Raw genomic sequence first — 12231 nt, forward strand, 5'->3', positions numbered from 1 at the left:
TAGTTGACTTCTTAAAATCTCTGCGTGGGAACAGTTCCCTGTGTCACCCCCCTGGCATTGCAGTGGTGGTGTGCGTTCTGCTGGTTGCCTTCCTGGCACCAGGAAGGAATTTCTTCCTCATTATCAGATAGGTTTTTGACAAAGACAAACCAATCAGCAGCCCAGAGACTGGTTAGTTTATAAAATCTCTGCTATCGTAAATTGGCAGGTGCCTAGCAAAGTTACTTCTATGTCATCAGGCCTGTTTTGCTGTTAAATCAGAAAATGTATGCGTGTTACAGGGAGGAGCTGTATTAAGGAAGCTGGAAAAGAGTGTGGGTGTGGGCAGGCAAACAATTCCTCTTCTCTAAATCCTCAGTGTTTGAGGTTTTGCAGGGGTGGGGGAAAGAAAAAAAGCTGTTCTTTGAGGCAGTATGGTTAACTGAAATAGGGTGGTCTGGATTACAGGTTGTCAAATACAGGTAGCCTAAGTAGTAGCCTTAATATAAGATGTTGCTATATATTTACTGGCAAAAAAGAACTAAAATAGAAAATGAACCATAATGGTCAGTGTTACACAGTCCAAGAGCTAATCTGCTGCCTTGAAGAATGAAAGTAGTAATATCAAAATTTAATCTAGAGAAGCATTTCTTTTCTTCTCTTTTTCTCTCTTTCATGTGCTGGCTCTTACGTGTGCTTTCTTGCTCATTCTCTCTCGCGTTTGCTCTCTCGCTCCCTTTCTGTCTCGGTCTCTCTCCTTTCCATTCTCGCACCACACTAAAGCTGTTGTGCTGAGCTTTTTGAAGTACAGGGAGGGATTTTATCAGGGCTTTCCATAACTGCAGAGTTCTGTGATGGATGCTGAAGTCCATGAATATTTTTAAACATTTCTGTCAACAGGAGATATGGTTTACGTCAACTTGACTAACAAACATAAGGCACACAGTATGTTATGGAGAGTCTCAAGCTGTGTCATCAGTATTAAAAAAAAATAGTAATAATTCGTGAATATAAAATACAATTATAAGTTCAATAATCTGTAAAAAGTTAAAGAAATCTTGATTAATAGTAGTCAAAATACATTTTCTCTTGCATTAATACTGCACTGACATGAATTCTATGCTGTTGCGATGGAATAACATTCAAGTATTAGCAATCGTTTTGATTCCGTTACAGTAATCACTCCCAGTCAACATGGATTTTTAAAAGAAGTGATTAAAAAGTACCTTACAAGTCACAAAGTATATTTGGACTTCACTTGTTTCAAAGAAAAGACTATAAATGTCTGCTGTTTTCCTATGAATTGCAGTTCAATTTTTCGTGGTGCTATCATTATTTTTATAGTTCAGTTGCTTTTCAGGCTGAAAGCCTTTACTTAGCATTCTTCCATGGCTTTATTTATTAGCCTCTTTGGTTTGGTGGTCTTTATATAAGCTTATGATACTCTTGTGCAGAAATGGGCTTTATCTCCTCTTCTCAGAGCTTTGGGCTTGATGTGATTAATTATAACATGTCCATGCTGTGTTTTGTGCCACTTTTTGTCCCTCTTATCACGAATCATTTACAGGCTGCTGAAAGTATAGAGTGTATCGTGTGACTTAAATCTTTGTTTAAAAGCTTTTGTTTTTCTAGTGATTATTATGGAAAGTTGGCAATCAGTTATTTCCTCTCATTATTTTTTTGGGGTTGCAGACATTTTCTTTCTTTCTTTACTCATAATTGTTTCCTACCTTCTGTCATAATTAACTGCATCACTTAACACTTTAAGAAAAGATTAAAAAAAAATAGCCTTAAAAACCCTTGTAGCCTTGAATAATTTTGCTCTGTGTCACTAGCAACACAAACATCAAGACCAGTCTGAGCTTCCTTCTTTCCACATCCGTGTCTGCTTCTTTAACACTAGAAGCATTGCAAACGTAGATCTTAAACTTAGACTCCACAACTTATCTTTAAGGTTTGCTTGAACACTTTGTAGACTGGTGAAGAATATCGCCTGTGTCAAATGCCACTTCCATAGCATGACTTTCGCTGCTTGTTAAAAGATGAGCTTATGCACGACAAGTCAATAAATGCAGACTGTAATCAAAAGTTTTGCTTGCATAGGAAAAAAAAAATCTACCGAGTGTAATAGAGCCTTCTCTAAAAGATATTGAAATGTGATGAACCACAGCCATTTTTTGATTAAGTGAGTTTTTTCAATTTGCTACTTAAAAGGAGCTATGAATATCGTTCAGTCATACTTTCCTATCAACTCCTTCCAAGGGGCTGTCAAATCGAGATTACCTATTTTCTAGAATATTAGAACTAAAAAAATTCATTTCTCAGGTGATGCAGAAAGATTATAATCTGCAAGTAGCAGATATGTAAAACCCTTTTCCTGCAAGGTGTGAAATTAAGAAATAAAATCTTGTCCGTCACTGTCGTATGTGATTTTATGGCCTTCTGAAAATTCAACATCCTGGAGTTGTTATTTAAATAGTCATGGCCACATATTGTCCTGGACCACTATATTTATATTTTGAAATCCTTCCCCTAAACTGTTTGTCTTCACATTTTAAGATCTTTAGCACAGTGTTTGCACTGTCTTCCTAACTTTGGTCATTGTTTAATTTAAAAGGAACTTTCTTAGTCTAACTGATTTAGTCAAGGTTGCAGGAATTTCCTATCTTCCCTTATTTCTTTGTTTTAACTCTTGCTGGCTATTGGACAGAGATGTGCAGAATTCTCCACTTGTTCCATCTGGTTTTGCTCAAATCCTGCCTCAGATCCTATTCCCAGCGTCTCCTCAGGCTGCTGCTTTGTTCTTGCAAAGGGCTTTAGCTTCACAGATTTTTTTCCCTTTCTCTTTCTCTCTCTTTTTTTTTCTTAGTCCTCTGTCTTGAACAACAAGCCTTTTGGAAATGTTGGCATCATCACTCAAGATGTGTATTGTGCTTTATCTTTTTTGTATCCTGGTCTGTCTGTCTCTGGCTGTGGATCTAATCTATATGTTTCTAATATGTCCACATCACCATGGCAACCAGATGCCAGATACAAGCTACATGGTAACATGAAGTTTTTCTGTTGGAAAAAAAAAAAAAAAAAAAAAGAAGAAGAAAATAAAAAAAAGCCCTCTGCTCTGCACCTCTCCTTCCTCAGCAGCTGTTGCTTGGTTACTCGGGGCTGGGTTGCCTTTTGACACGTGTGAGCCAGTGAAGGTGCGTTGTGTGCACTGGCTCAGATACAATATGAAGAGGCATTTTGACCCGAGATAGGTCTGTTAATCATGATGCCTCCCCCACTTCCAGGGCCAAGAACAATTTGCCATTAGCCTACAACAGCAGAAAATTGCTGCATCTCCTCTCGTATCTTTTCCTTTTCTGTATTAACTTCTCTGCTGAGTATTGACTTCACTGAGGAGTGATTAGAGGTTGTGGAGATGGTTTTTCACCTCCCTTATGAAGGGGAGGAAGCAGCAGTGACTCCATGCTGTTACCCCGCTCCCCTTGGGCCCCTGCCCCAGGTGACCCACGTGGGTCCCCCACACGGATTGCAGGGCAGCGTGGAGACCCCCAATCTCGCTCCAGCGAGCTCAGCGGGGAGCTTGGCAAAGGCCACTGCTGAGCGTGGAGTCGCAGGTGCCCAACGCTGCTGTCGGGCTCCTGCCAGCGCGGCTCTGCGAAGCCCCGTGCCGGACGTGGTCTCCAAGCGCGGCCCTGCTCTGCGCTGGCGTCTGCGTGTAGGTACTGTGCGTGGCGCGAGTGCGGCCGTCGCTGCTGCCCTAGGTTTCCTGAGTCCCACTGCCTATCTTGCGAGGAAACGTCTCGGCTTCACGTCCTCGAGCTGAACGTTGTCCTCTCTTGCTGCGGTTCAACTCTGTTACTTCAGTGGATGTTATGTGGGAATGACTGATGGGAGAACTGGTGTCCAAAGCCTTTGAACTGCAGGGAAGGAGTGTGAACTACAAAGACAAATTCTTTGAGAATGAGGTAGATGAAGCACAAAAGCTGAAGCATTGCTAGGCTGAGAGCAGGGATAAGAAGCAAGCCAAAGACAACCTCTTCTGAACTGCAGGGAGCTTACCGAACTTGGACCGACTACCTCTGAAGCTACAGTTAATTCAGCCTCTCTTAACTAGGTTTTAACCTGAGCCCTGTTATACTCGCCATGCTCTCAGCACCTCTGGCTTGGAGGCTTGGGTGCTTGTCCTTACCTGACTACATCTCTGATAAGTTATTTCAGCTCCACTTTCAATTATCCTGGAAATTACCTGCTTTACCAAAGCATCCCTCAAGTGCAGCAAGTTCTCTCCTGGCCTGTTTACAATTAGCATTACTGAATGAAAAAAAAACCTCAGGCATGTCAGTGCTGAGGTGTGAGATCTGTCCCCAGACATTCGCAGCTGCAGGACCACGGAGGAGACGGTGAAGCAGGTTGGACTGGCTTAATTTGTGTCCTCATCCTGCTGTGCTGGGCGGTTACTGATCTATCTGTAACATGCGCCTTGCTTGACTAGCCGGTCTGGGAGGCAGTGCTGCAAAGCTTTTACAAGAAATACAAGTTGCATTGTAGGATCAGAACTGAACAGTATGAATTATCATTTACGTGTGCATTTTTAAATTTAAAAATGTTTGGAAATTAAATGTCTTCAAAAATAATTTATAAAAACATCTCCTCCTTTTCATCAAAAGGAAGTGGATTTTTGTTGCCTTGCTGGTCAGTTTCCTTCTTGGAGCAGAAATCAGTGCTGAAGCCAGGCGGTATTCATTCAGTGTGTCTGTTTGCAAAAAAAAAATTCAGGATTCTGTTTGCTTCATCAGCAATAGGAATAAATCACACCCAAGCACGTTTAAGAAACTTTTAATAAAGGCATCATTGTCGTGTCCCCAAAGCAATTGCCTTTGTCTGACTCAAAATTCAAATAAACTTTAAATACTTTAAACATAAAAGGTGTCTTCCTTCCTACCTTTATCCTCTGCGTTTTGAATCTGGAAAAATATTGATTTTTGAGGCTTTCTTGTTGCTCTCTTCCCTTTTTGTTTAACCATTCTGTTACCCCCCCCCCAAAAAAAAACCTCTGAGCTTGTCCAAATATGTATAATGCTGAGAATATTATTGGTATTATATGTCTAACTATTCTTTGAGAGCAGTTATTTCTACTTTCTACCTGTCTGGAAAGAATTTCATGCAGGCTTTTTTTAATCAGTAACCTCTGGAATGCAAGCTGTTTCCCATAGTAATATACTTAAATAAATAAATTGGATATGTATACTGAAAATGAATTATAATTGGTTTGTCCTCTTCTGGAGTGCTAAATTTCCTTACTTGTGTTTATTCCATTACTTTAATATGAAAAAACAAGCAGTATTTGTTTGTTACTGACTTAAAATAAAAAAAACAGGGGAAAATATGCAGGGTAGTTTTCAGTGTGAAATATATTAGTGAAAAAATTCTCATAATTCTGTGTAGAGTATATATATATATTTAATAAGGATTGAGTTCGTGTGCTGGGAATGTATTGGGGAGTTTCATTTGCTTTTTTGTTTTGCTTTATTTTATTTAAACATTTTCAAGGCCTTATTTCCCTCCTGAAATATGTTGGGAAAGCATTCTTAATTTCTAAACTTACTGGTAACTGACAGAATACTTCTGGGTTTCTGAAAACCTTCAAGATTGAATTGTGCAAAAACATTTGATGAAATGGTTATATGGCAAATGTAAAAACTGTAGCTTTTGTTTAGTATGGAGCAGAGAAGATTGACATTTACACAGAGAATCATATACATCTTATCCAAAGCTGTATTTTACTCATTTTGTCTACTATTTTAGAGTACAGTAATTATTTGCCTCTATCCTGCTACATAACACAGACCCTCCTTTGATTTGTCTTGGATCTGTGCTGTGTGAAGAGGGAAAAAAGGCGGCTTGCTCTTCTGGTCAAGTATTAGCACACTTGGCTGGAGTATAAACTGCTTCAAAAAACTGTTTGGCTGAAAACCTGCGAAGGCATTTTTAGGCTGTCTGTACTTCGTTTATCTAGGTGTCTTTCTTGCAGCTTGGCGCTTTTGTAAAGGAGCAAATAGTGTTGAAGAATGTGTGACTGATTCTGCGATGTGTTCATCCCAAGATGCGCTTGTGCATCTGCTCATTGTTTCTGTATGGATTAACGGTAGTTTCAGAGGTTTTGAAGCAGCTGAGCATTTTCATATCGGTGCGGCTTTTTCCAGCCACTTTTGTCCGAGTAGAACTTCGGTTCCCCTGAACTTGCGCAAAGGGTCCGAGACCAGCGCGCTACACGAGGCTTGGAGAGCAGCGGGACATGCAGGGGCCGATGGCTTGTGAGGGTGAGCGCTGATGACGTGTCGTGCAAATGGACTAGTAACAGCATGCTGTCGGACCGCGTATGTGCCCACTGTGTTGATAATCCTACAAATGTAGCGCTAGAGGTTTACATAGCCTGTTGTAGCTCAGTGTGACTGTAATGCATTTTACATGATCAAATATTTCTCTCTAAAGGTTCAGATGCCCCCTCCCTGTCCCTGTATGCATCAGGCATGATATGGTGGGGAAAATTAGGTCTTTAACATCTCCCTCTTGATGTGCAGTGTGGAATACCTTCCTGCACTGTATGGCGTCTCTGAGTCGGCCTGTTTCTCTAAGTCCATGTCTCTCTTTGAATATCAAAACAATAGTAATTAGAAATTTATCATTAAATGTTAACTTACAGGTTTGCATAGGCTTGTTTAGGCTTGTTTTTTAATGTGTCGTTATTTTTTGTCTTAAAACAGTTTTTGAAAAGATCTGTGAACAAGTCTATCCTTGAGCAATTTCCATGAGTGTGACTTTTATTTCCAAGGCTGTACCTTCTTTGTCATATATCACTGACAGCAGCTCTGCTAAAATTGCCTCTTTTGATATGTTGTGCATTAAATACTTTATGGCACAGTTGGCTTCTTTTAGCAGCAGTGACGTTTGCTTTCTTTTCCTATAATTCGCAGTATGTTCCACTGGCTTCCTGTATTGTTCGTCACAACACTTTTTCCCCCCTGTCACTTGCACAGATTTAGATTTCCTGGTCGCTGATGGCCCCAGTTCCATCCAGCCTGCACAGAAATTTCTTCTTGCCATGTGTCAGAAGTGACTCTTTCTTCAAAACTAGTTTTGCTTCTATGATGAATTTCAGGGTCTCCTTTCAGTTTGGTTTATTCCTATGATCTGAGCATTTGTTTTCTCTTTCCTACCTGGAAAACTTTTTCTAGCATTGGTTTTCCATGTTGTTCTCCCTGTTTCTCAATCATTACCTTGGCGTCCTAGAGCTCTGTGGTGTGGTATATTCTTAGGATACCTATCTTTCCGTTTTCATAGTCTTCAATTAGTATCCTGAAAAAAATGTGGAAATTAATAGTATGTTTTTTCTAAAAATACAGAAGTATCCTGTTATCTGTGGTCACATCAATTTATGGTGTGATCATCTGTCAGGATTACTGGGTTTCGACCTGAGCTGGTAGTGATAGGTGTAGCTGCCCTGTGTCCTTGGCTGCTGGGGGAGAGTAGATCTATTTAAGGCAGCATTTGCAGTTCTTCCTTGGATGGCCAGAAGCTGAAGCCTTAGACTTTTGCTCCAGCTTGTCCTGCAATTCAAGAAAGCCACCGTCTTTCTTCATAGATCCTGCTTCAGTCCTGTTTCCAGAGCTTTGCTCCAACCACTTGCCACATCTGCCCTTATATTGGTTGCTTTTAGCTGTTGTATCTGAGAAGTTAAGCAGGGTCAAATCAGGCCAGTGGCGGAACGGGTGACCTCGAAGGTACTCTGACTTGCTGCAGGAAGTCTTTTATAATTCATTAGGTGGCAAGCTATTCTGAGAGTCAGGGCCGAATCTCTATCCCAGAGTGGTGTTAGTGAGGACTTTGCAGCTGTAATTCTGGCTTTCAAATGAAATAAAGCTTAGTTCCAGACTTCCTTGAGATTCAGACCACCTGGTTCACTTAAAAGAAAAAAACAACGATGAAAAAAACACCCAAAAACCCAACTGTCATGAAACTCAGGCTGAAAATAAGTGTATCTGGCCATACTCCAGTTCTTCTGCTGCAGCTTCAAAGGAGAAGGGAAATTCTATTAGGGCAAAGTTGGATGCTGGAGCTATCTACTACTGTGCCTCTACGCGATCAGGCACTTGAAGCCTTTGCCACCCAATATACGTGCAAGGGGGGAGTGCGATTCGTGACACTGGTGAATGGCTCTCAGCACATGAAGCAACACAGGCAAACACCTTTTTTTGCGTATACAGATGGCCAGACGCTTTGATCCATGAGCTGATGCATCCACATTACCAAAGGGAGGGGAAGAGAGAAGAAAGCAAAGGCAGTTGCCAAAATTGGCATCCAGCCCCAGGTCTTGAAAATGCTGGACCACCCTGAAAAGCATTCATATTAGTGTGGAGCGGTGTAATTATTAGATTGCTGGTGTATGTCCCAGCAAAGTATGTGATTTTGTTGTTATTAAAATATGACCAGACTAAATACGTTGTCAATGCCATCAAAGCTAAGCTAATATTGTTGCCATCTTTGAGCCAAAAGGGCGCTGGATTTTGTGTTCCTTTCCTGTGCTTGGTCCTATGGGCTGTGCTGATGCTGCTTTGCTGTATGACATTACTGCTCTGCAATGCTGGGGGCTGCCAGTGAGGTCAGCTGTTGCAAGAAGGAGCACCATTTTGGATGTCTGCATCTTTGACAGTTTTCCAGGAAAAATTAATAATTATATTACACATGCAATATAACAGAAGGAAAAGCCCTAAGGATGACTGGTAACACTTTTTCTTGGTATTAAAGCAGATTATGGGAACAGAGAGAAATATCTTGCATTTCCTTCATAGTCACTGAATTCCTCAGTAGCTATCCCCTATTTCCGATAAAGCTTGCTGGAATAATTAGAAGACAAAATGCATTATTAATATGTAAATATTAGTTTATTTCCAGAGTCTTGTCTTTAGCTGTTTTTGTGGTTTCCGTGAATTAAAATACTTTTCATTCCAGTGCTAGCCTTAGCCATGCTGTTGTACATCTTTCAGTCTGCACATCTCGGTTGAGTCTTCAGCCCTATTTCTTAGGGTCAGCAGTATCTGTGACAGCAACTTAATTGCTACATGCGTTTGTACTGTTCTTTGGCAATTATATTTCAGATTCCTGTCACTGTACCTATTTTTCTGGAGGCTGGTTTTATATTAAATATCAATAAAAAACAGATAGCATCTACACAAACAGCACTGGAACAAAATCCTATATAATTGCAAGCCAGCCCATCTAGAAGGCAGGAGGAAAAGAATATTTTAATTATGTTTTTAGCCGTTATTGCCAGGAAGCAGAAGCAGAAACTATGTTTCAAGAATTGTGGCAGAAGCTGTTCACACTTATTGTGTTTGAATCAGACTCCTAATGTCACACTAATGATTTTGCATTTATATTAAGTTTTTATCTTTTTTCCTTTGTTTTTCCCTGCCCAATTATTCACAAGCATTTCTTTACCTGCTATTGAAATGTCACTGCTTTGGGGACGCAGGCAACATCCACCAGCAATAAAAAAATTTAAGAATACTGTTTCTAAATAAAGTAGTGGGGACGATTTAGGCAAAATGTAATTACTAAAATTGGAAGTTGGCCAGAACAGCAAGTTTAACATACCTATTACTAGAAGATGAGCCTCTAGATTTTTATTTAGCATAAGTAGTCAGGAACTCGGTTGTATTTAGCATGACATATGTGGATAGAGTTGCATCCCCGTAACAGTCATTATCAAATTTACGGTGAGGAGCTCGGGTCTGAGATCCTTCTGCCTGAAGATACAGAAGGCAATAAAAATACCCAATTTCCTCTCGTAGGCTATAGACCTTCAGCTTGGTACTGTGGATATATCTTTTTTTCCACTTCACTTTCCTATGTTCAGTGTATGGATTAAACTGAGTGTGACCTAATTTGCCTTTTTATAAAAACGGTTGATGCGCAAAATGTAGCTTACAGGTCACTCTTGCCATACTGCAAAAATTACAGCTGGCATAATAGATATGCAGGGTGTAGGAAGGTAATAAATTGTCACCAGGATTCATTTTAAAGGAACCTGTCTCATCATAGATTGCATTTTAATTGTGCCCTCTAATTTAAAACGCCCTGCTTAATGCTCCTTTCAGCTATAAATTCCTATTAGTTTCAGTCAGTGGATTAATGCTTTAAGTGATCAGCATTTGGATGATTAGTGTTGTCAACATAATGCAGAATGTAGGCTCAAACTATCGTGTTCAGGAAAAATTCTCCCCGTTGTGTTTCTGCAGAGTTCTCTCATCCATAGTACAGATATATAAACACATTAAGTGGGTGTTCAGAGATGAGCTAATAAAAGTAATTCGCTACTGTAGAGTCATGGATTTTCACATACATCGATTAAAAAGTGACTGCATGTGATATTTCATATAAATTTTTTTTTTCAAATGCCAGTGGAAGTGTTTCACGTTCAGTATTAAAGCTTAACAGCCTGGATAGCTGCAGTTGTCTCATGATGTTATGGAGCTGGAGTTAATGTAGAACTTAAAGGACGTTATCCCTGCCTGGGGAGGCTCTGCGCAGATCAGTGGCACCATGACACAAATTCAGTAAGAAAGAGCATTAAAAATTAGCTTCTGCGGAATTCAGGATAAAAGATACCTGATGAACTGATACTGTAAAAAGTTAAGGTATCATGCTCAGTCTTGGAATGAGATCTGAATGTACATTGCAAAGAAACACTACAGTTTAGGTTAAATATGCATTAAGATGGAATTACTCCATTTATGACCAGCTTGGCTTTTCACTAATACTGGTGAAGGGCGTACCAAGAATTTATTGTCCTCTGGAGGTGGAGGACTGTTCTTTGCTTGTCCTCTAAAGAAACCTTTCTAGAGCAACTTCCAAGAGAAGAAAAAAACCTTCTGAAATACGTCACTGTTTTTCAAATATGAACTTTCTATCACCTTATCTCAGTACTGTAATTCTGACCCAGTAATACCACTGTTTTTTAGTGATTCAGATTTTCCATCAAAACTTGTGTATCGGAGCAGAACCACCATATCAATAGCTGAACCAGTGCTGGAAAGTCTGAGTGACCGAGAATGTGATTCTGATGTTGGTGCTTCGCTCTGTTCTCCAGTGGCTGCATGCTGAGCCATTGATCCTCGCCAGCCAGTGTTTTGAGGAGGCTGAAACAGGAGCATATTTCTACAAACTCCTGTTATATCACAGGATAGTCTTGTCAGTTAATTTGTGGTGTCTCAGTTGCAGCTTGTCGTTGGAGTAACTGTAAACTTGGAAACACCAGGACTGTGGCTCTTGCCAGCCAGGCGAGACTGGTGTTGTGCCATCAGGCTAGTGATACTGGTTTGTTTGATACGTGTCTAGTTGGACGGATTTTAAATGTTTATTTCTTTTTCTAGAGAAACATGTAACTGTGCTAGACATGTTTTAAAAACAAAATCTGTTTTGTTGACCTTGCTTTTTCAGCAGCACCTCTCTGTAAACCTAAATATTTAGATGAAAGCAACATTCAGAGATGTGCAACTGAGACGTTTCCCTTTTTCTTCTGCTGTTTGTCTTGATGAATTTAAAGAAAGATAACAATTCACCTTTTTTCCACTCCATTAAAATCACATTCTAAGCAGTCTTCTGAAATCAATTCAGCGCCATTCTTTTAAAAGTTAATGGAAGCATTATTTCAAATGCTTGAATGACTGTTAGTGTGTATGCATGTACGCACACTTTTACAAATGAAATAATACAGCTGTGATTTTAATTTTGTTTTTCCTTTCTGTACTGCTGACTTCATGTATAGGTTGAACTGGGAATATAAAATATCTTAATTGTTTCTCATCTGTCAGCTGCATTTTGTATCACAATCTGAGATTGAATAACTTGCTTTTTAGCTGTGTTAATTTATTTCTGGTTTGCCACCATCAAACTAAGTTGCCATTCTGCAGCATAAAAGCATAAAAGCTTGGGCTGGCTGGGCTTTTAGGAATTACTAGGTGGAGGTATTATGATGCATTGAATAGAGATAGTTTATTCTCAACAGCAAGATTTAATTTCTGCTTCTCTCTGTATGGGAATCAGAAATAGTGTGAGGTCATTATTGTGAAATCTGTGCCCAGTGTTTTCCAAATAATAGTGTTGTTTGTTATACATTTATCTAATTAACTTTTGTAGATTTTGTTTGGGTGTTTACCATAATTCACTTAAATAAGAGGTTCTCACAGT

The 12231-nt window shown here is 39.7% G+C and overlaps 1 protein-coding gene across 2 annotated transcripts in view; it reads left to right on the forward strand.

Moving 5' to 3' along the window:
• CACNA2D3 (calcium voltage-gated channel auxiliary subunit alpha2delta 3) overlaps positions 1 to 12231 on the forward strand; it is a 478082-nt gene that overhangs the window by 185347 nt on the left and 280504 nt on the right. The gene's annotated exons all lie outside the window — the stretch shown is intronic.

The sequence above is a fragment of the Dromaius novaehollandiae genome, chromosome 12 (genome assembly GCF_036370855.1).
Source record: "Dromaius novaehollandiae isolate bDroNov1 chromosome 12, bDroNov1.hap1, whole genome shotgun sequence".
Classification (NCBI taxonomy): domain Eukaryota; kingdom Metazoa; phylum Chordata; class Aves; order Casuariiformes; family Dromaiidae; genus Dromaius; species Dromaius novaehollandiae.